Source organism: Schistocerca piceifrons, chromosome 1 (assembly GCF_021461385.2).
Source record: "Schistocerca piceifrons isolate TAMUIC-IGC-003096 chromosome 1, iqSchPice1.1, whole genome shotgun sequence".
Lineage (NCBI taxonomy): Eukaryota > Metazoa > Arthropoda > Insecta > Orthoptera > Acrididae > Schistocerca > Schistocerca piceifrons.
The window spans coordinates 1,085,995,905-1,086,020,048 of record NC_060138.1 but is presented as its reverse complement, the minus strand read 5'-3'; the positions used below and the strand labels follow the sequence as shown (position 1 = coordinate 1,086,020,048).

At 44.7% G+C, this 24,144-nt stretch overlaps 1 protein-coding gene across 2 annotated transcripts in view; it reads right to left on the bottom strand.

Moving 5' to 3' along the window:
- Positions 1-23,452, bottom strand: part of LOC124798103 (ras-related and estrogen-regulated growth inhibitor-like) — a 589,819-nt gene extending 566,367 nt beyond the window's left edge. For both annotated transcript variants that reach the window (XM_047261357.1, XM_047261366.1), the window contains exon 1: positions 23,174-23,452. The gene's annotated coding sequence lies outside the window, so the exon portion shown is untranslated. The remainder of the gene's footprint in view (positions 1-23,173) is intronic.
- Between the last annotated feature and the right edge of the window lie 692 nt (positions 23,453-24,144).

Sequence of the window (24,144 nt, the reverse complement as noted above, 5' to 3'; positions counted from 1 at the left end):
TCTTTTAGAGTACTGCTGCGCGGTGTGGGATCCTTACCAGGTAGGACTGACGGAGTACATCGAAAAAGTTCAAAGAAAGGCAGCACGTTTTGTATTATCGCGAAATATGGGAGAGAGTGTCACAGAAATGGTACAGGATGTGGGCTGGAAATCATTAAAAGAAAGGCGTTTTTCGTTGCGACGGAATCTTCTCACGAAATTCCAATCACCAACTTTCTCCTCCGAATGCGAAAATATTTTGTTGCCACCGACCTACGTAGGGCGGAACGATCACCACGATAAAATAAGGGAAATCAGAGCTCGTACGGAAAGATATAGGTGTTCATTCTTTCCGGGCACTATATGAGATTGGAATAATAGAGAATCGTGAAGGTGGTTCGACGAACCCTCGGCCAAGGACTTAAATGTGATTTGTAGAGTATCCACGTAGATGTAGATGATACGAAATTTACTGAAAATGCAATTTTTCGTTACAAACGCGTTAAGTAACTTCTACTATTTATGTATGAAAAATTATATCCTCAATATGATCACCCAAGGCCACGCGGAAACGAGCAATGCGTTCATTGAAGTTTTCTATGACGTTTTCACAAACATCTGATGGGATGCCGCTAATAACTTTTAATGTCATCCTTCAGTTGGTGTACTGTTTTTGTTTTGTTCATGTACACTTCTGATTTCGCAAATACCGTAAAAAAAAAAAAAAAAGTCACAAGGCGTAAGATCGCATGATCTGGCAGGCCATACCTGGTGGCCACGCAAAGACACAATTTTTTGAGGAAACTATTCATTCAGCAGAGTAATCGTTTCACGGGATGTGTGACACGTCGCACCATCTTGTTGAAACCAAAAATGGTCATTTTCATCAAAAAGATGGAAAAACCAGTCAGAAAGCTCGTTCGGTAACTTTCGCCGTTAGCAGTGACGGCAGCACCATCATCATTTTAAAGGAAGTACGGGACGATCACCCCTCCTACCCAGAACCCATACCACTCAGTCGTGTGTTGTGGGTACATATCATCTTACACAGTCACTCGCGGGTTTTCTTTACCCCAAATTCTGTAGTTCTGCTTACTGACGTGCCACTGAGGTAAAAATGGAAACGCCGTGTGGCTAGGGCCTCCCGTCAGGTAAACCGTTCGCCTGGTGCAAGTCTTTAGAGTTGACGCCGGCCGTTGTGGCCGAGCGGTTCTAGGCGCTACAGTCTAGAGTCTCGCGACCGCTACGGTCTCAGGTTCGAATCCTGCCTCGGGCATGGATGTGTGTGATGTCGTTAGGTTAGTTAGGTTTAAGTTCAAAAATGGCTCTGAGCACTATGGGACTTAACATCTGTGGTCATCAGTCCCCTAGAGCTTAGAACTACTTAAACATAACTAACCTAAGGACACCACACACATCCATGCCCGAGGCAGGATTCGAACCTGCGGCCGCAGCAGTCGCGCGGTTCCGGACTGAGCGCCTAGAATAGGTTTAAGTAGTTCTAAGTTCTAGTGGACTGATGACCTCAGAAGTTAAGTCCTATAGTGCTCAGAGCCATTTGAAGTCTTTAGACTTGACGCCACTTCGGCGACTTCCGTGTCGATGGGCAGGAAATGATGATGATAAGGACAAAAAAGGAGCAGAGAAAGTCTCCGACCCAGCCGGGAATCGAACCCGGGCCGTCAGGTATAAAATTCCGTCGCGCTGACCACTCAGCTACCACTGACGAGGAAGTACGCCTCATCTGAAAAAATTATTCGTTTTGTGAAGTTCTCATTCTCCGCTTATCGAGCCAAGACCCACTGAGCAAATCGATGTCTCTTTCCAAGATCTGCGGGCCTCAACTCTTGTGTAAGTTAAATCTTGTACGCATGCATTTTCAGATCTTTTGAAAGGATTTCGCGCAGTCATAAATTCAGTTCGGCAGACAGTGTGAACCGTTGAAGATCGTTGCCGAGAACAACAGAGGCACACTTGACTGACGTAGCTCAACAAGTCAGCGGTCACATAGCACTGTTTATCCGAGACTCACGCGATGGATTACGAATGTACCAGGATATTGGCACAGACTTCCAAATACTGGGACGGCGTCGTTAGAGACGTCACGGAAATTCATACCAGGGATTATCTCATCAAACGCGATTGCGGCTATAGTCTTAACAGGACTTGGGAACCAGCACTAACGTAAGAATAATTAAGGAGACCCTCAGAAAAAAAGGACAAACAGAACATCCACAAAAAATGAAATGAGCTTGTGGCATTGTTGCCCGGGAGGTCCTATCGGGGGAAGTTCGACGCCACGTTGGGCGACTTGCGTGCCGGTGATGAAGATGAAATGATGATGAGGACAACACAACACCCAGTCCACGAACGGAGAAAATCTCCAACCCGGCCGGAAATCGAACCTGGGCCCACTGTATGGGAGGCAAGCACATTACCACTCAGCTAAGCACGCAGACAGATCTAAATCAATGCCACTATTGACGCCGACGCCAGCGTCTCCGCAACCGCCTACGCACCACCTATGACCTGTGGACTGTTCAATCATTAAAAAGTATATACAATTACTGTTGTTATTTTGTACTCAGTAGAACGTTCTCCATCGTGGTCAGAGGGAAGTGTTTCCTGTTTTTATTGATAATTGTGCAATTTTTTTATGAAAAACAGAAACATGTTTCATGTAAGTTCGACGAAGTACTGAAGCGATGTATGATATATTTTTGCTTAACAGTTTTTTTTTAAATTTTGACATTTTGTGAGAAAATTGCTTTTGTAGTGATGTACGATGATTTTGCATTGTTTTCTTTATTTATTTTACAACATCCTTTTGTTACATGTTACAAATCAACAATTTTCGAACAAAACCCAAATTAAACATTCAAAGTTTTAGCTTTGCTAAAAAATAATGTTAATTATTAAGTAACAGACAAGAGGATAACTATGTAGAACAAAAATGTTCTGTAGGTTACCTGGTCATTTATATATCCTTACTCAATTTCTAGATAGTTCACCGCCTCCGGTTTTTAAGACTATCTAGTAAGTCACTGGTCGCAGAAAGTGATCGTTTTGAGGTAGCTGCCGGCAGGTATGCAACACACCCAACGTACAGGAAATGTGGGTGCTACCTTAACTGACAAAAGCTACTAGCAAAACAACCGTAGTCATCTTTTACCCATGGTACCGTACGGTAATTTTACAACTCTTGTCGAGACTGAATACTGAAAGGGAGAAATCCGCAAAAAGTAGTAGTCGAACTCTGTATCAAATGAAGCGGTCTGATAGCTTCACGTGATAACGGGAAGTGGCGGTACGTGACCGCGCGCATAGGGCGAGGATTCCGTCTGAGGTCGCGCCATCTTCACTCTAGGTTTACGCTGCGTTCCGAGCTGTGAATAACTGTATATACTAGCCAGGTGCAGTAACTCAGTCTCCATATCAATTCTGCGGCTTGGCCGGGAATTCGAATCACTGTCGGACACAAGGCCGTAGATCACTAGTTTTATAGCCTTAGCTAAGTCAGGTCAACAGAACCGCTGTTCGACTGTACTGAGGGCAAATGATCGGTGGACTAGGCGTTTTCGTGCTTGAAAGGGAGTATTGCAGCATGCCTATTCTTCTGCAGTTATGGCACAGAGATGTACCGTGTTGTCAAGCATTCAGCATACGAAAGGACACAACGTTTGTTGGGAAAACTGCAAAGACTGCGGATACTACCGAATCTTCAGAAGTCTGGTTGTCCTCAAACCCACACCAGTTGGTAAAACTGACACACAGATCGATCCTGTTTCAAAAGACTTGAGGTCTCGATTAGTTGCTCCTAAGCAACTACCGAAAGCGTCAAGATGAAAATTGTTACCAGCGTTGACTAACGGAATATACTCCGCATGCTGGCAATATTATTTTGAATGAACAGGTTTGGCGTTATCTTCAGTCTCTATTAACGCATATTGCTTGCATGAGAAAGATTCATCTCCGTTTTGTACTCGTCATTTTGCCTTCGCGATTTGTAATTTGCCCAGTGATTAAATTCAGGCTTCCTGCTCGCGCGCGCGCACACGCGGTGCCGGAACTTGGGAGGATATCATCTACTTTCGCCTCACCAGATTTTCGCAGCAGGGGCTTTCGACATAATGTGTTGCAGAAAGCGTGTGATAGAGAATAACCCCGACTGACCACACCGAACAGCGAGGAAAGGAATGAGAAACGTGCGTAGCAGCCTGGGTCAGAGTAAAAACACCGACTCACAATTTTCAATTATTGCATGTTAGAAAGTCCAATCTAGTACATTACAGCTCCGGTGAAAAGCGTACACGACGAACAGAAACTCGATTTGCGTCTGTCGATCTGAGGGAATCCTTTACAAACAACTTTTGCTGTTCTTGTCGGATACCACTGATCTATACATGAACTTTGCCATTGGGGAAAGTCAGTTTTCATTTTGTTGTATATTAACGTATATTTTTGATCAGTTCTGGAATTGAGGATGATAGCAATGATTTTTTCACGTTTCACTCCCTACATATGAGATCTGGACCGCCTATTGCAGAATTTCATTGTTTTCTGCCTAGACAAGAACGATATATCCACGTCTGTTGCGACAAATATTCTTGGAAATGGACAATACTCGAAACTGTTCCTATGTCACCATACATACTCTGCAACTCACCACATGTTGCATGGCGGAGTGTACCTTGTATCAGTATGAGTAATTTCCGCGGGCTGGAGTGGCCGAGCGGTTCTGGGCGCTTCAGTCTGGAACCGCGTGACCGTTACGGTCGCGGGTTCGAATCCTGCCTCGAGCATGGATGTGTGTGATATCCTTAGGTTAGTTAGGTTTAAGTAGTTCTAAGTTCTAGGGGACTGATGGCCTCAGACGTTAAGTCCCATAGTGCTCAGAGCCATGTGAACAATTTGAGTAATTTCCTTCCCTGTTCCACTCGCAAACAGAGCGAGGGAAAAACTACTGTCTACATGTCTCTGTTCGAGCCCCAATATCTCTTATCGTCGTGGTCCTCACTTGAAATATATGTTGTTGGCAGTAGAATCGATCTGCAGTAGGCCTCACACGCTAATTCCCTAAATTTCTCAACAGTGTTATTCAAAAAGAACGTCTTATCTCGAAGGATTCCTACTTGAATTCACGAAGCATTTTCGCAGTATTCAGGTGTTGATATAATCTAACGGTTACAAATATAGCAAAAATGGTTCAAATGGCTCTGAGCACTATGGGACTTAACATCTGTGGTCATCAGTCCCCTAGAACTTAGAACTACTTAAACCTAACTAACCTAAGGACATCACACACATCCATGCCCGAGGCAGGATTCGAACCTGCGACAAATATAGCAGCCCGCCTCTGAATTGCTTGGATGTCTCCCCTTAGACATGGTTGGGATCCCAAACACTTTACCAGTACTGAAGAAAGGGTCGCACTAATGTTGAATACGCGGTCTCCTTAACAGAAAAGCCACACTTTACTAAATTTCCCCTAATAAATGGAATACGACCATTCGTCTTCGTTATCACCTTCGTCTCGTGCTCCTTCCATTTCACACTGCTTTGCAATGTCATGCCTAGATATTTAATCGACGTGAGAGTGTCAAGGCTAGGGCTGTGTTCCAACATTGTGGGATTGTTTTTATAGCAATATGCATTGACTTACGTCTTTCTAGGCATAGAGTTATCTTCCATTCTTCACACCAACTAGAAAATTGAATATGTCATCTTGTATCCTCCTACAGTCACTCAACGATGACGCATTCCAGTACACCACAGCGTCGTAAGCGAACAGCCACAGGTTGCTGCTGCCCAGTCCGTCAGATCATTTGTGTATATAATGAATAAGAGCGGTCCTATTACACTTCCCTGCTACACTCTTGACGGTACGCTTGTCTCTGGTGAACCTTCACCGTCGAGGACAACGTACTAGGGAATATGTGGTCGCGGAGTCCCAGTTCCGGAATATACGGTACATTCGAGGAAACCGTTCCCAGAAGCTTCATCGTCTAAAGATATAGCTCTAGGGAGGCTACATATGTTTTCATTTAGTGTCTTGTTTTACTATTTGTATTTGTCAAATGGTTCAAATGGCTCTGAGCACTATGGGACTTAACTGCTGAGGTCATCAGTCCCCTAGAACTTAGAACTACTTAAACCTAACTAACCTAAAGACATCACACACATCCATGCCCGAGGCAGGATTCTAACCTGCGACCGTAGCGGTCGCGCGGTTCCATACTGTAGCGCCTAGAACCGCTCGCCCACCCTGGCCGGCTTTGTCAATGTACTTCAATACATTCAAGTAGTAATGTACACTGATCAGCCAGATCGTTATGACCAACTGCCTAATAGCCAGTACGTCTACCTTTGGCACGGTTAACAGCGGCGACGCGTCGTGGCAGGGAAGCAATGAGGCCTTGGTACGCCGCAGGTGGGAGTTGGCATCACACCTGCACTCACAAGTCACCTAATTCCCGTAAATTCTAGGGAGACGAGCGATGAACTCTGACACCGCTTTCAGTCGCATCCCAGATGTGTTCGATCCCGTTCATATCTGGCTAGCACATCATCCGGAACTCGCCACTGTGTTCCTCGAACCACTCCGTTGTGACATGGCGCATTATATTAATGAAAAAAGCCACTGACGCCGAGAAACATGATCGTCACGAAGGGGTTTACGTGGCCTGCAACTAGTGTAGTATATTTCTTGCCCGTCATGGTGCCCCTGCACGAGCTCCGCTGGACCCATGGATGCTCCCTTAATGTTCCCCAGAAACGTCACCAGTTTGTCTCCGTCCCGCAGTAAAGTAGCTGTTCGGAGCTGTTCCCAATGGAAGACGACGGATTCGCAACCTCCCATCGACATGATGAAGAAAGTGCCGGGATTCATCAGACCACGCAACGCTCTGACGCTTCGCCAACGTCCAGTGCCGATGGTCATGTGCCCATTTCAGTCGCAGTGTCCACATTGACACATGCATAGGTCGTCGGCTGCTGGGAACGAACATTAGGAGCGTTTGGTGCACTATGTCTTCAGACACAGCTCCGCCACAGGTCGCCGCCTGTACTGTTTTACCAGCCTGTCCAACCTACGACGTCCGACATCCTTAACGAGGGGAGGCCGCCCAATCCCACGACGTCTGGATGTGGTTTCACTTGGTTTCCCACGTGTTGAAGGCACTCACCACAGCACTTTTCGAACAGCCATCACTACCGCCCTCGGTCAAACTCAGACAAATCGCGCATTCTTCACACGTTCACTGATGCTACTTGACAGAGGATGGGTGTGACTAGCAGTAATTCCTTGCCAGGTGACTGTGCTATCGCCTGAACAATACTGTATATAATGGAAGGACGCTGATTGGGAGAAAAAGCTGACTGACTACGTCACGGCATGCCTGGTATGCTGCCTTCAGTTTGTAGGGATACGGATAAATCATTTAGCATAATGTGTGCACTGAATCTATGTGAAGTGCAGGAAGACAATGATTAATGCCATCTAGAGCTCTGCTTTCATTCGTGGATGAACTGAGTTTTCGTGTATGCTATGGATGCAAATATGAAGGGTCACTGGTATAACAAGGTGTGTGCAAGGCAAATGTGAACTGTTAGAGGATTGTCAATTCCTATAAATAAGTCCCAAGCTGTCTTGTCGGTTACTGAACAGAAACTGTTTTGCGGGTGCCACGAATTCGGTAGGACGTTTTATAGCCGAATATACTTCGTAAATAAGCCAGCGATGCGTATTTAAGATTGTGGACACTCTGGAATTTCAGTCCCACGATATCAACCTCACAACGACTACTGCGACAGTATACGAGTCTTATGATTATCTGCAACAGATATATCATAATGGAGGCATCATTTTCAACACCGAATCACCAGCATAAGGCTTGATCGGCGCACAATAACTTTGACCCCTGCAACGACGTGAGGGGCAGCCAGAGCGGAGTTTTTACTAAAACACTGTTAAGTACAGTTAGGATGTACTTGCTAAAGTAATGTAGTGCTTTTTTTCACTCTTAAAATAAAATGCTCCATCATAATACTGTATTACGAAAACTTGTCGCCACTACAGTACCAACTTATAAATCTGGTGTTTGCATCAGTATCATGCCTACAATTTTTGAGATTATTTGCAAAATATACGTGCTTCGGTTCATTCAATGCTTCAGCCATGTTTCGCTGATTCTGATTTCTCACGTAGCAAACAAATATCTTCCTGAAGTGATATCCGCAAACCATCATAAAACGACGGGCGCGCAAACCTATTATAAATGTGCTTTGTTTTGACTGGCTGGGACCTGCAGCTCTTGTAATGTTTGAAATTGATTTATACATTGATTTATACATGCATGTGGCTGGGTTGTTTACAATATTGCGCGAGCTGCATGGGTTGGACGCGTCATTGTATTCTGAGTAACAGAATACATTTCTTGATCCATGCACACTTATTATTCAACGACATTGGTTCAAATGGTTCTGAGCTCTATGGGACTTACCTTCTGAGGTCATCAGTCACCTAGACCTTAGAATACTTAAACCCAACTAACCTAAGGACATCACACACATCCGTGCCCGAGGCAGGATTCAAACCTGCGATCGTAGCGGTCGCGCAGTTCCAGACTGTAGCACCTAGAACCGCTAGGCCACCCCGACCGGCAACGACATTGGTACCATGTGCTTGTGGGAAATAGCTTTCATGTCAGAGAACGAAGTTTCTTCAGTTTTCTTGACACTTTTGTATGCGAGTTAAGGTATCGGGCGAGTAAATGAGAAGAAGTAGTAAATTTTATTGATTCTGAGCAGTAAACTAAATTTGATTTCATTCGTTTCACTAAGAGCCCCAAGCGTGAAATGAATCACTGATAATTTCGTTCATTGTAAAATATCAGTACCAGGTTGCCACTTGATTATGCGGAACTGTCATTAAATTGAAGTCGACCATTTCGTTGTGTTTGGCAGGAACCAAGGAATGTCTCTTTGGAAACTATTCATGGCCTGAAGTTTTCACTGTTCTGTTGGGAACAACAGAGTATTTTTAGATTCGTTACAGAATGCCAGTTCATGAAACTTCCCAAGTAAATTTTCAACAGACTTCATGCATTTCTTGAAATGTTTGCCTATGCAGATCTTTTTCGGCACTTCGGCAGTGTTTTCATCTAACCTACTTTCTACAATTTATTGTCTCAAAATGGTCCTGTTATTTTAAATTGATCTGCGTCTCCAGTACGATGTGTCAGAGGTTCAAAACGTAAATGAACATTGGCTTTCGAATCAAGGGAGAAGCGTGTTCTCGATAAGGTAAAGTTGAAGAACTGGTTGAATAACCGTGTGGAAATTTCGTGAACCAAAGAGCAACTTTTATGTGTGATGAACATCGGCTAGGTCGGTGTGTCTGGACATATAGCAGCTGAATTAATGTAATACTATTCCGTAGGAAAGCTTCCATACCGTATCACATATCAAACACTTTCAAATTAGACCTGTTTCATTTCTATTTATCTTATACTTCGATAGGATGCATATTTCTTTTTCTTATTTTTATATTTGTGTACGAACTACGGTTCTCAAGTAACGAAATTTAGTCCTGAAATTCACCTCAACTGCAATAGTATATATATGTACTACGTAAAGTGACGTATGAAAGCCGGCCGTGGTGGCCGAGCGGTTCTAGACGCTACAGTCTGCGACCGAGCGACCTCTACAGCCGCAGGTTCGAATCCTGCCTCGGGCATGGATGTTTGTGATGTCCTTAGGTTAGTTAGGTTTAAGTAGTTCTAAGGTCTAGGGGACTGATGACCTCAGAAGTTGTCCTATAGTGCTCAGAGCCATTTTTTTGACGTATGAAAATTTGTGATGTATCGGGACTGTAACCGGGATTTCCCGCTTGCTGCGTGCGGTCGCCTTACCCTTTCGGCTGTCCGTGTGACATTTGGAAGTTTGGATCGTTCCAGGGAGCGTGCTCGGATAGGCTGAGTGGCAAAGCGATCACTCGCAAAAAGGTTCCGGTCCGGCACATATTTTCATATATCGCTTCAAGCAGTACATCTAAAGCTATTACAATTCAGATCATTTTCAAGAATAAATTTCACTTTTTTTTCGTCGTCACCTTTTTCCGATGTGGCCCACCAATGGTTCCTGCGCGTTATTAGCCACGCGGTCTTAGGCAGTGCAGTCTTGGACTGTGCGGCTGGTTCCGGCGGAGGTTCGATTCCTCTCTCGGGCATGAGTGTGTGTGTTTGTCCTTAGGATAATTTAGGTTAAGTATTGTGTAAGCATAGGGACTGATGACCTTAGCAATTAAGTCCCATAAGATTTCACACACATCTGAACATTTTTTTGTCGGTGTTCTCTATGTGTTCATGTCAGATCGCCTGACGTGAATCCTATCGAAAAATTTATGATTTATGCGACTTCGCCGAGAATTCAATATGTGTACAAAATCCTGCACCGGCAACACTTCGCATTTATGGACGGCTATAGCGACAGCACGGCTATATATTTCTGCAGGGGACTTCCAACGACCTGTTGAGTCCATGGCAAGTAGAGCTGTTGCTCTATGCCGGACAAAAGGGGGCCAGAAGCGATATTAGGAGGTATCCCATGATTAATCACGTCAGAGTATGGTGATGTCACACACTGAGGCCAGAAGAGACCACACGTTCAATCTAAATACAAACGTGATAGGAGTGTCCACTTTTAGTTGAGAGCCTTCACGTTAAACAACAACAGAACTGAAAAAGGCTGTAAGAGAAACGATACAAGCAGTAAAATCTTTATAAATAAACTACTGGCCATTACAATTGCTACACCACGAAGATGAAGAGCTACAGACGCGAAATTTAACCGACAGGAAGAAGATGTTGAGATATGCAAATGATTAGCTTTTCACAGCATTCACACAAGGTTGGCGCCGGTGGCGACACCTACAACGTGCTCACATGAGGAAAGTTGCTAACCGATTTCTCATACACAAACAGCAGTTGACTGGAGCTGCCTGGTGAAACGTTGATGTGATGCCTCGTGCAAGGAGGAGAAATGCGTACCATCACGTTTCCGACTTTGATAAAGGTCGGATTGTAGCCACCGCGATTGCGGTTTATCATATCACGACATTGCTGCTCGCGTTGGTCGAGATCCAACGACTGTTAGCAGAATATGGAATCGGTGGGTTCAGGAGGGTAATACGGAACGCCGTGCTAGATCCCAACGGCCTCGTATCACTAGCAGTCAAGATGACAGCCATCCTATCAGCATGGCTGTAACAGATGGTGCAGCCACGTCTCGATCCCTGAGTCAACAGATGGGGACGTTTTCAAGACAACAACCATCTGTACGAACAATTCGACGACGTTTGCAGCAGCATGGACTGTCAGCTCGAAGACCACTGCTGTGGTTACCCTTGACGCTGCATCACAGACAGGAGCGCCTGCGATGGTGTACTCAGCGACGAACCTGGGTGCACGAATGGCAAAACGTCATTTTTTCGGATGAATCCAGGTTCCGTTTAGAGCATCATGATGGTCGCATCCGTGTTTGGCGACATGGCGGTGAACGGACATTGGAAGCGTGTATTCGTCAACGCCATACTGGCATATTACCCGGCGTGATGGTATGGTGTGCCATTGGTTACACGTCTCGGTCACCTCTTGTTCGCATTGACGGCATTTTGAACAGTGGACGTTACATTTCAGATGTGTTACGACCCGTGGCTCTACCCTTCACTCGATCACTACGATACCCTACATTTCAGCACGATAATGCGCAACCGCATGTTTTCTGGCTACAGAAAATGTTCGACTGCTGCCCTGGCCACCTCTCAACTGAAAACGTCTGGTCAATGGTGGCCGAGCAACTGTCTCGTCGTAATACGCCAGTCACTACTCTTGATGAACTGTGGTATCGTGTTGAAGCTGCATGGGCAGCTGTACCTGTAGACGCCATCCAAGCTCTGTTTGACTCAATGCTCAGGCGTATCAAAGCCGTTGTTACGACCAGAGGTGGTTGTTCTGGGTACTGATTTCTCAGGATCTATGCACCCAAATTGCGTGAAAATGTAATCACATGTCCGTTCTAGTATAATGTATTTGTCCAATGATTACCCGTTTCTCATCTGCATTTCTTCTTGGTGTAGCAATTTTAATGGCCAGTAGTGTAGCATTGTTAGAAGAAGAACAAAGCTCCTGATATGTAACTCCCTAGTTTGCCCGGTTGTCACGTATGGGTCAGAAGTATGGACTCTGAAAGAAGAAGACAAAACGATTTAAAAACCTTTCAGCGGAAAATGCTACGTAAAATTTGTGGCCAAGGAGGGTGGAGGATACGCTACACCGAGTTGCAATCGTGAATACAAGGAAGAGATACTGTACAATACACCAAATCGGCTAGAACACGTGAAGAGAACGGCGGAGAGGAGAATACAAACGAAAATGGTAAGAGGTATGATCCATGCTGCTAGACGGAAATGGAGACCTAGATGATGTGATGGAATCCGGGGGGCGAAAAAGAGCTGCAACAAAAACCGAGAAGTTTGGAAAAAAACAGCTGGAAAAGCTACGGCTCACCAAGGACTGTAGCGCTACCGAAGAAGAAGTAGACTATGTGCTGGCACCGGGTTTCGGGCTCTCCCTTTCCTTCATCCATGACAAAACAGCCCAATAGTAAACTGTACAACACTAAACAGTTATTCACATTGCACAGATACGCAGTTGACACTTCTTAACGCAAGGTTCCTGCATCTGCGCCCTGAGTTTGGGACTACTTGGAGTTCGGTGTAGAGACAAGCGAACGTCAATGCACTCGCGACAAGTGTGCCGCGCAGCGGCGGGTGGAGCACTGTAGGTCGCCGCTGGCGTCCCGAGGCGCTGGAAGGCAGTGGAGGCGGCGGCGGCGGCGGCGGCGCTGGGTCAAGGTGAGTGGCCGCGCGGCGCGCACGTGCTGTTTGTCTGCCGCGAGGTTAGTCATCCGCGGGGGCGGGCCTCACCGGCACCCCGCACGCACGCTCTGGTCAGTGACCCCGCCGACGCTAAATAACACACTCCGAGCCCGTTTCGCACTGCCGGACAACGAAGGAAACAACTGCAGAGACCACTACAAGAGCCTGCTCGCCTGTGTAGCGCTTCTCCCGCCTTAACTCGCATAATACGTTAGCGACTGCTCCTGTCACACAGTAAACGCAAAGCTCGAGAGGCGTAAACAGTGCCGTCGAGGATAAATAAAAAGAAAAAAGAACTAGCTGGCATTGGGACGTCATTTTTGGCAAGGCGTCCTTGCAAACACTTTCGTGTCGTGGTCGCCGAGGTCGAACAATAGCTGGTGCGGCCGTGCGATGTACCGTGACCTGGAGACAGTGCTGTGGGTAGTCAGATACAATCTTCGTCGACACAAAGGGATGTTGGCCACAGACAGGACCATGGGCATTGCAGTCTCATTTCACCTTCTCCGAAGTACAGATGAATGCAATGTTCATCAATGTTCTAACCGCGTACTCGGGGTTCCCCTAGAGTCCCACATATCTGTCCGTAGTTCATTCACTGAAAAAGTTGCAACGATATCCATCTTAGTCTGTTATCACTGAGTTCAAAGTAAATTTCGGCATGATGTACATTAGTGACTCACCCTCTATGATCATTGTTCCATACGAGGAATAAAGGGGATATATGAAAGCATGGTTTCGCGGCGATATGAATAAATAAAATTTTTCTCGAGCTTCCAGCCGCGTCAGGTGGTTAAAACCCCAGGAGATTTTAACCACCCGTCAGGTGGTTAAAATCCCAGGAGATTTTAACCACCTGACGCGGCTGGAAGCCTGAGAAAATTTTAGTAAAGGGGATGCTTACCACACCTCATGTCTCATCGGTAATTCTGCACCTACGTGTCTTGATATACAGAATTCCCACATCCACAATTCCCACAAGGCTCCAGATATCAGTACACTTAAACACTTTCTGTCTTTCCTCACGCCACAAATATTTACATTGTTACAAGCGCTTGTTAATACTAAATCGGGCCACACTATAAATTAACGGCGTATCTCTCACTTCTAAGGCAATACCGTGTAAAGATTACACGAAAAAACGTAATATTTTCCGGAGCCTTTTGGGCGTAAGTTTTATTTAGTGAGCAGTCAACACGTCTGTCCGCCATGTAGAGCATCCGAGAACGGTAGTAGGCGTGGCAGGGATTTTTCGTTGGTGAGTCGACTGGAATGCGATGCATTCAGCTTCGTGATGCCGATTGGGGAGCTACTGGAACCAAAGTTGTGGCCCGAGGCGTCAGAACTGACAAACGGCCGGCAGACCGATGTGTCCACTGCATTCCCAATCTTACTGCATCCTAATGATGCCATATGGCAGAGGATGATACTGTTGCGGCGGCCGGTCGGCAGCACACTGCCTCATGGATCTTTTATTGTGTGTGTATTCTTCAGTTTTATGACTGGTTCGATGCGAATCGCGAAGATTTCCAGTCCTTTGACAACTTCTTCATCTCAGACTAGCACTTAAATCCAATGTCCTCAATTATTTGTTGGGTATATTTCAATCTATGTCTTCTCCTACAGTTTTTACCCTCTACAATTCTCTACTATCCTGATGTCCTGGCACGTATCCTATCATCCTGTCCCTTCTTCATGTCAACGTTTCCCACATATTATATCCTCACTGACTCTGAATCGTTATAGTATCTGTCCGGCTAATTTTCAACATATTTCTCAAGCAGAACATCTGGCACTCTTCGATTCACTTATTTACCGGTTCTCCCACAACTCATGACGCGCTTCCATACAATCTTGTATTCCAAACACATATTCTCACAAAATTTTTCCTCAAATTACGGCTTATGTTTGACACTAGAAGATTTCCTGTAGAGAAGAATACCCTCTTTCCCAGTGCTAATTTACTTCTTATATTTGCACTACTTCTTTTGTCAAACTTTAATTTTTCTTACAAGTTAGCAGAATGTCTTCACTTCGTGTTTGTGTTGTCCTCAGCATTTCATCATCATTCATGCAAGTGCCAAGATTAGACTGAGAAAAGATTTGGAATTTGTACTGGCGCTGGTAACCGCGCAGTTGAGGGCCCCAAAATCCAAACATCATCATCATCATCATCATCATCATCACCTTCACTTCGATACTTCGTGGTCCCTAATTTTGATGTTAAGTTAATCATTATTCCAGCATGAGTACTGCTCGTTATTCCCCTCTTTCCTTGCTTCACTCCCCATCCACGTTCTGTGCTTAGACCTCTCACTCTGTTCAACAACTCTTGTAAGTCTTCTTCACTTTCAATGAGGATAGCACTGTCATCAGCTAATCGTATCACTGATATCCTTTCATGTTAACTTTCAATCTTACTCCTACGAGATTCTTTTATTTCCGCAACTGCTTCTCCGATATATAGGGTGAACAATAGAGGAGACAGCTCACATCTGTGTCTCACACTTCAATACCAGCAGTTACATTACCATAGCCACTTGTAAGTGGCATGGATTGCACTGTTTAAAGCAGGCAATCCGTACCTGCACCTAAACTATGAGCGATGCCAACGTTTCAGAACTGATAGTTTGGTTTGAGGAACACTCAGCGGACTTTTGGGTACTTGCATTGTTATCCACATCATTTGACAAAACTTGTAAGGAAAACAACAACGACAACATCGAGAGAGATGTAAGTGCCTTCTTACGATTAATTTCAGTGAGTTATGATAGGCATGTGAGCTCTACAACCATTTGTTGTTCCAAGGAGACCACGCTAAGCAGCTGGCAACGGGAAGAGCGAAAGCCCTACCTCATGACAGGTACGTATCTCTTAGTCTTCTGATCGGGAATGTAACTCCAATGAAATGTCGTTAGTTGTAACGTGAAGGTACACTAGGTGTTCAAAAGTATTTGGCCACCTCGCTGAAAATGCCTTAAAAGTTTGTGGTGCCCTCCAACGGTAATGTTGGCATTCGATACGGTGTCGGCCCACACTTAGCCTGGATGACAGCCTCCACTCTCGCAGGAATACGTTCAATTAGGTGCTGGAAGGTTTCTTGGGGAATGGCAGCCCATTCTTCACGGGGATCTGCACTGAGAAGAGGTATCGATGTCGGTCGGTAAAGCCTGGCACGAAGTCGGCGTTCCAAAGCATCCAAAACGTGTTCTAAAGCTGTGCAGGACAGTCCATTGCGGGGATGTTATAGTCTTGTAACCATTCCGCCACAGGCGGTGCATTATGAAAAGGTGCTCGATTTTGTTGAAGATTGCAATCGCCATCTCCGAATTCAACAGTGGGAAGCAAGAAGGTGCTTCAAACATCAGTGTAGGTCTGTGCTGTGATAGTGCCACGCAAAACAACAAGGGATGCAGGCCCCCCTCCATGAAAAGAACGACTACACCATAACACCACGGCCTCCGAATTTTACTGTTGGTACTACACACGCTGGCAGATGACGTTCACCGGGCATTCGTCATACCCACACCCTGCCATCGGATCGCCACATTGCGTACCATGTTTCGTCAGTCCACACAACGTTTATCCACTGTTCAATAGTCCAATATTTAAGCTCCTTACACCAAGTGAGGCGTGTTTGGCATTTCTCGGCGTGATGTGTGGCTTATGAGAAGCCGCTCGACCACGAAATCCAAGTTTTCTCACCTCCCGCCTAACTGCCATAGTACTGGCAGTGGATCCTGGTGTTTGGCATTCCTGTGTGGTGGTCTGGATAGATGTCTGCCTATCATTACGACCCTCTTTAATTGTCGCCGGCCGCTGTGTCCGAGCGGTTCTAGGTGCTTCAGTCAGGAACCGCCCTGCTGCTACGGTCGCAGGTTCGAATCCGGCCTCGGGCATCGATGTGTGTGATGTCCTTAGGTTAGTTACGTTTAAGTAGTTCTAAGTTATAGGGGACCGATGACCTCAGATGTTAAGTCCCATAGTGCTCAGAGCCATTTGAAACATTTTTTTTTTATCCATTGTCGGCGGTCTCTGTCAGTCAACAGACGAGGTCGGCCTGTAGACTTTTTTGCTTACGTGTCGCTTCGCGTTTCCACTTCACTACAACATCGGAAACAGTGGACCTAGGGATGTTTAGGAGTGTGGAAACCTCGCGTACAGAAGCATGACGCAAGTGACGCCCAATCACCTGACCACGTTCGAAGTCCGTGAGTTCCACGGAGCGCCCCATTCTGCTCTTTCACGATGTGTAATGACTACTGTGGTCGCTGATAAGGAGTACCTGGCAATAGGTGGCAGCACAGTGCACTTAATATGACAAACTTATGTATTTGGGAGTGTCCGGATACTTTTGATCACATAGTGTATTTGTGGGTAACTTGTGATAAGAAGGTTAACGTATGAACCAATAGACCAGTAATGTAGAGCAGATATGAACTGAGTAGCCAAATGTCATGGGAAAAGTTCTTCCATTTGAATATGCGCCGTGTACGATGCCCACATCTTGCGACTGGATGAAGCATGTCGTACGAGCGAAGACGTGATTGGTTGATATGGGGGAGGGGACCCCATTAGGGAACTCACGAAAAACCTAAATCAGGATGGCTGGACGCGGGTTTGAACCGTCGAGTCCAGTGTGCGCCACCTCGCTCGCTCGGGGACATCTGAGCTGTCTTTTATAGAGCTGCACTAAGCGAGTTAAGGCACTTCGGGCGGGTATGACAATGGATCCAAGATGGGTCATAGCTTATCGTAGATTACACAAGAAATCAGATATCTGAGCCAGCAATGTCTAGGTCAGATCTTCAGTATCAGAAAGACATTCCACAAGCACTAAAACACTGCACAGGACGATGAGTTGTATTTGTTGAACGAACATCACATCGTCTCTGTAAAGCCATATGGGGTGATCTGCAATGTACTGCCGGTTAGATTGCCGCCGATTTCAATGAGGGGCATTGACGTTTGGTCACTCAGTATAAATTAAGTAAGTAAATACATTTATAGTTTGCCAGCGACACCTTGTTTTCTTAGAAGCTGGCGTGATTTACTTATCGGTACAAGCTTTGTGTATGTGACTCATGCCAAGTTCCATCTTGGTTGCGATGCCAATTAAACTAAAGGTTGAGCCATGACTGTATAATAAGGTAATTTATTTTAGGAAAACACATAAATGCTTTATTCTCAGCATAAGCATCTTCCATTAAGTAGTGAAAAAAATCAATCCATCTTCCGGCGAATGATCATAAATCAGTGTCCTTCGAGAGGGGAGTCTGGAAACGTACTTAACTAGGGCCCGAGTGTGAAACGAGAAGCAAACGTTTGACGCGGGCATCTTCTTAGCGCAGAAGTGCGGATGAGGTCACCCAGTTAGTGCTTCGTCTTCTACAACGATGGGCAGACAAAGGAGACAATGGTACAAGACCGTCTCAATTTGCGAAAGGCTCGCAGAACTCCTGTAGATACTTCGCACGTGAACAACGACTGAATTTTCAAGATTTACTCCTAAATGCACCGCTTCTCGTTACTAAGGTGCTCAAGTGATGCAGTACCTACGGTAGTACGTGTCCTCCACCATAAGAGGGAAATTTATTACATTTGTTAATAAAATTATGTTGAAAGGTTTCAGCTCATCGTCCACCAACATTACAAAAACAACAGAGGAAGTGCAAGCAGACCTATTATTTAGACATAACTGATTACAGTCATCGTCATCGGCCATACTAAGAAAGTCGTTCACTGTACTACGTGACACACGTACTAAATTCCAAGGTTTTTTTTCGTTACCGATTCTAGCACTCTGGCTGGACACATAAAAACCTACAATGGACTCAGTTGAGGCTACTAATGTAACAGTGGAAGAATTATTAATGCACGAAGACTCAAACAACTGTGTTTTCTTGATCAAAAAATTATTACGATGATAATGATCCATTGCTTTTATAGCTTAGCTCTGGAAGACTTTATCTCGCACTTACTGCGTGCCTTCTTAAGTCAAAATTTACCGAACTATGAAAAATTGATGAAGTATGATGTTCCAACATGCTTTAAGAGACGAAAAGTGTGTCAGTCAAGCAAAAACAAACAGCCGAAACTTCATAAAAGAAAGCTGCCATCCCTGAAACTTAAATCTCGTAAGAATAACGGAAGATAACAGCTAATTTGACAGACTGGCGTGTTATTCAGAATTTGATAATATCTATATAAATATTTCAATGACCAAATGATAGACCTCTGCGGAAATGTCTTAACACATTCCAGTGTAATAGAAATCATCTACATTTTATGTAGTAGAGGAAAAGGTGATCAGCAGTCAGATAAAGGCATTACAGACAATGTGTTAAGGAAAAAGTAATTGCTTGAAGCTTAGCAAATTTAAAGTCTGAAATCAGTCTAGACGATAGTTTACTTTTTATAATCGAAAGATTAACTTTAGCGACCACCTAATTTTCTATGACTTATTTGAATAACAGAATTCCGATTTTTGAAGGAAAACATTTTATTTACTGCATCACACAAAGTTAAGCACCTCATACATTCAAAATTTAAAAACTAGCACACAGGATACTGAGTTTTATCCTAATTGAGCAGACTGAATGTATAACGTAGTATTCGAATAGTAGCTTAAACAAACAAGGGCAAAATAATGACACAGCGCAACATCCTTGAACATCCACAGCGGAGAACGTGCAGTAGGAAAAGTAAAATAAGTTCCATCTACAAACCGGAATCACGAAAGATTATTGCTCAAAGAAAGCCATAAGAAACATACAGGTATGGTACGAATGCTTTGGTAAGAGAAATATGCTGAACAGATCAAGGCGAATCGAAAATTGGTCCAAAATAGGGATTATAATCCGTATCACCAGTTAGTCGTGAGAAATCACCTTAACAGTTTATGCCATTGGAATATATCTCCATGGACAGCTCAAGTATTCGGTGGCACTAGTGTATCCGCTGTATTACGTTCAAAAACTATATACATAAGTTCTGCCACGGCGCATTCGAGAATGGGATACTTGGGGGAACGGACATGGAGACTGTAAATTTCAACGGAAACACTGATATCAAAGTAATCAGTTCATTAACGTAATGGCATTGGTTCACACTCTCAGTTGTCGCTATAGGTGAGTAACATAGCAGTAAACGAAACTAGTGTACTTACTTAACTGATTTCTTCGAATCCATTGTTCCAATGGAGAGTATTAGCTTGGTTGCTAACAATAGATTTGCGAAAGATCCCTTCACAGGTCAACAGTGCACATTAAGAAAACTGGAACAGAAGAATTTGCGGGCGCTGCATACGTGGTGTTAAATGATTGTAGTAAAGAATCAATCGAATGACAAACTAGGCTCGTCATTTGAAAATAAGAGAAGACAACAAGCAGCCATGGTTCCCCGTCTTGTGAAAACGTTTGGTATTACAAAACCAATTTCAAATAAAACTTCTAAGTGACGATATGGCACCTCGAATTTAATCACAAGTATTTCTGCCAGTTCGTATCTTGGTTCGCTATGACCCAACCTCCCTTCGGCTCAAGTAAAGACCTTAAGCATATTTTATTCGATTGATGCCGAAGACTGGGTAAGATCATGTATGTGGTGTTGTCACGAAACGAACTCCCAACAAACGTGTAAACATTATTAGAAGCAACTGATATAACCAACTACAGACCCCTGCAAAACTTAAGAGGAGCATGAAGAAGGGTACAGCTACAGAAAACAGCAGTTAAAAATGGTTCAAATGGCTCTGAGCACTATGGGACTTAACATCTGAGGTCATCAGTCCCTTAGAACTTAGAACTACTTAAACCTAACTAACCTAAGGACATCACACACATCCATGCCCGAAGCAGGATTCGAACCTGCGACCGTAGCGGTCGCGCGGTACCTGACTGAAGCGCCTAGAACCACTCGGCCACTCCGGCCGACAAAACAGCAGTTAATTAACATGTATCAAAATAAACATACGAAGCTGTGACACTTTTATATAATAACCGCTTAAATTCAATTCTACCATGCTAAATTTATCTGTGTTACAACACATTATGTACCGTCAGAGACACCCTACATGCACACTAAAATAAAATACATGGTGACTGGCTGTGTGGGCTATGACTGGTGGCGAATAAATTAAAACAATATTAAGCAAACACTGAATTGAGGAAGGAGGATGTATTAAAAAGAACAAGTGAATAAAGGGTGTACAGTGAAATAGCTACTAGAAACAGAAATGACTTTTTTGGGATTTGTGGTAACGCATTGAGGCATAATTACTCTGACAGTGGAACGTCCAGTGGAATATGGGAAACGGAAAGTAAACGTCAGAGTAGTAATAATACAGATTATGTAGAGCTTTAGGAGTAGCGCGTAAGAATAGGATAGACATCAATGGTTCACAGCACGTATTCTATCGAAAGAATGATGATTAAGAAAAAGAGGATGATTCTAGTAATAACCCACAATAACTGTGCCTAGCTATACAAGCGAAATTAGAATCTGACACACATCCGAATATTCCTGAAGTCTTTTTTAATTCTACTTTTAGCGTTGCTGGAGGAATTACACAGCGCAAAGGAATACTCGAAACGTAGCGACTAAGATGTCACGAGAGGCGCGTGTATACACGTGTTCACACACTGTGGAACTAAAAGGATGCTGCAGCCGAAGAGATCAACACAACGTAAACCCTCAACAGCGAAGCAAATAAGCGTAAGTTCTGGTAAAACTGGTGGAAAATGTGCTGCCTGACGATGAGCAGCTGAGTAGAAACAGGTACGTAAACAAACTATACTTTTCATAAGAGGCTGCTAGCTATTTTGTAGACAGTTGTAATCATACAGTTACGTTGTCTACTATAGTGTTGTGAAACAAAACTGGGGCAGCTGCTGTTAGCAGAGCGCAAGAATCTGAGGCTATCCCGCGGCACCGGCCGAACACGCGACCTGTTGCGCTCCCAGTGGGAGTTTGGCAGCCGCGGAAGAGGCTTGTGTAGGTCAGTAACCGAGCGGCGAGCGCCGGGGCACCGGCCGCTCTACGGATCGGCCGCGTCCAGGGTTTGCCGTGCGCGGCTGACGTCTGCCTTCAGCAGCACTACGACCTGTACTATTACTTCGCAGTCCGACATCTCTTAATGATAAGTGGCGTGCGAAAAACTACATCAAGTATTACATCAGAGCTGTTACTAACACAGTCAATAAAACATCTGTTACGTCGCATCGTTCCTCATATTTTCTCCAGTACTACGTTTCGGCCACGCAGTTACTTTCTCAGGTGTACTCACTTCAAGTGAATGGTTTATTAAAGAAGGGTCCTCCTGAAGACGGTTTTTGCAGCACGATCGAAACGGTCACGCAGCTAAAATCTTCTTAGGAGCACCCACTTTGTGTTATATTTCCTTAGAAATGCTTGCTCCTGAAAAAGAAGTGGAAGAGTATGGTCCAATCTGCTGCGGAGAAAATAGACGCGGACCACCAGATGAGCATTTCTGTACCACGCCTGTCAGCTGTTAGGTGGTGAACTGTCATGCAGATATTTGACTAAGTGGGAGGCATGTCTGTCTGATCAGAGGATGTGTCGTTATATGTTCGAGGAAACGTTGTTCGCCTGACAATAAATAAGAAAGATATGTAATTTGGATGAGAATGCACAAAATGACCAAAGTGTGTCTCGTAACATCGGGTGTATAGATTGAATGAGTTATTACCCAGCCGTCTCAGTCAATACGTGGGAGTTACGAAGACGTGCAGGGATATTACTTCGAAACCGTTGAGAATCAACGTTGAAGAGAAACCGTAAATGGACTGAATCTGTTTCTGTTGCTTATCTCTCGCAAGGGCCGTAAGTTAAGAGAGTGTGTTGTGTGTTTTTCTACGTTTCATTCGCGAGTAGAACAGAGAAAAGGGGAGAATTGTAAAGTCACGAAGTACTCTCCCATACACACTGCGCAGTGATGTAATGACCTCTGCCGCAAGGTGAAATTACGGACAAAACAAATTGGAAACTTAATAGTATTCTCAACAACAAATTTCTACGAAAGTGGGTGAGCTCAGAGCCATAGAACTAGGCCGTTTAGAGTTGATTCAGCATGACAATAATATTTTATAGAACGCGATAATTTTAAAAAACGACTTCATTAATCTCACTGATCTCTAAATGTAAACAATGTGGAATTTTCTTCCTAATAACATCTTTCATACGAGAACATGTGCATAATAGACCAAAAGCTTGAAACTCGGCATATAGTTTACTTACCGAAATTAATAGTGCTGCAGGAGCACGTGGGTGGATCAGCTGTTGCTCAGTCTCTTGCTTTCAGATATTCTTTACCGCGCACCGGCCCTAAGGATATAATGGTTTACCGAGGGGTGGAGTGGATGGCGTACCTTCGTGGAAAGGCACTTAGGAGGACGTAAGACCGTGGGACTTAGCGTTCAAAAAACTCAAAGGTTTGTTTTGGTCGTACGCAACGAGAGCCAAGACGACGCCGCGCGCGCACGTGTTCTAAACAGAGCTCTTCCCGATCTGCTCGCTACGACCAGCAACGGAGCACTGAAGCACGCCGCACGCCGCCGCGGGTTTTCTTACCTGCCGCCGCGGCGCCCGCACCGCCATCTGGCGACGGCGCGCTGAACTAGGGCCTGGCGCCCGGTAGGCGCCTCAAACCGGCCTCCGGGCTTCTGACAGGTACGTAACAACGGCTGCGATAGCGTCGCCCGACAGTTACGAGGCTGGCCGGGGCTGAAGCGTAAGGTCCTCGTCATGGTACGCTCCAAGCAGGACGTGTCAATGTTCGCTACCATCACGTTTTGTTCGCATCGCAATCTCGGAATCGACAGCACATGGAAGTTGTTTTTTTATCGAGAGACGCGAAGAACTTGTTACATGGGGTGCCCTGGGGTTCTACTCTCCTCAGACGTCATTTTTGTGGAAGTGTTGATGTAGTATTTTATTCAACTTCAGCAGCTGTAGTTGTTCATACCGAAATTATCAGTAACCAGCTGTTCAAAAGAAATTTAATTTCTTAATCGCTTTCAGGGACTTAGTGCCCCTCATAAGAAGGTTATAACTATCGTGTTATTTGTGAGCGTCAACAATAAAATGAAATACCCTGTGTGCAACTGGTTGCTGATTCTTTCTATGTGGCCCTTTTTTTAAAAAAAATGTTCTTTACATAGATAGTCAGGCAGCAGTTAGAGTTGACGGTAAACTGAGTTCAAGGTTCA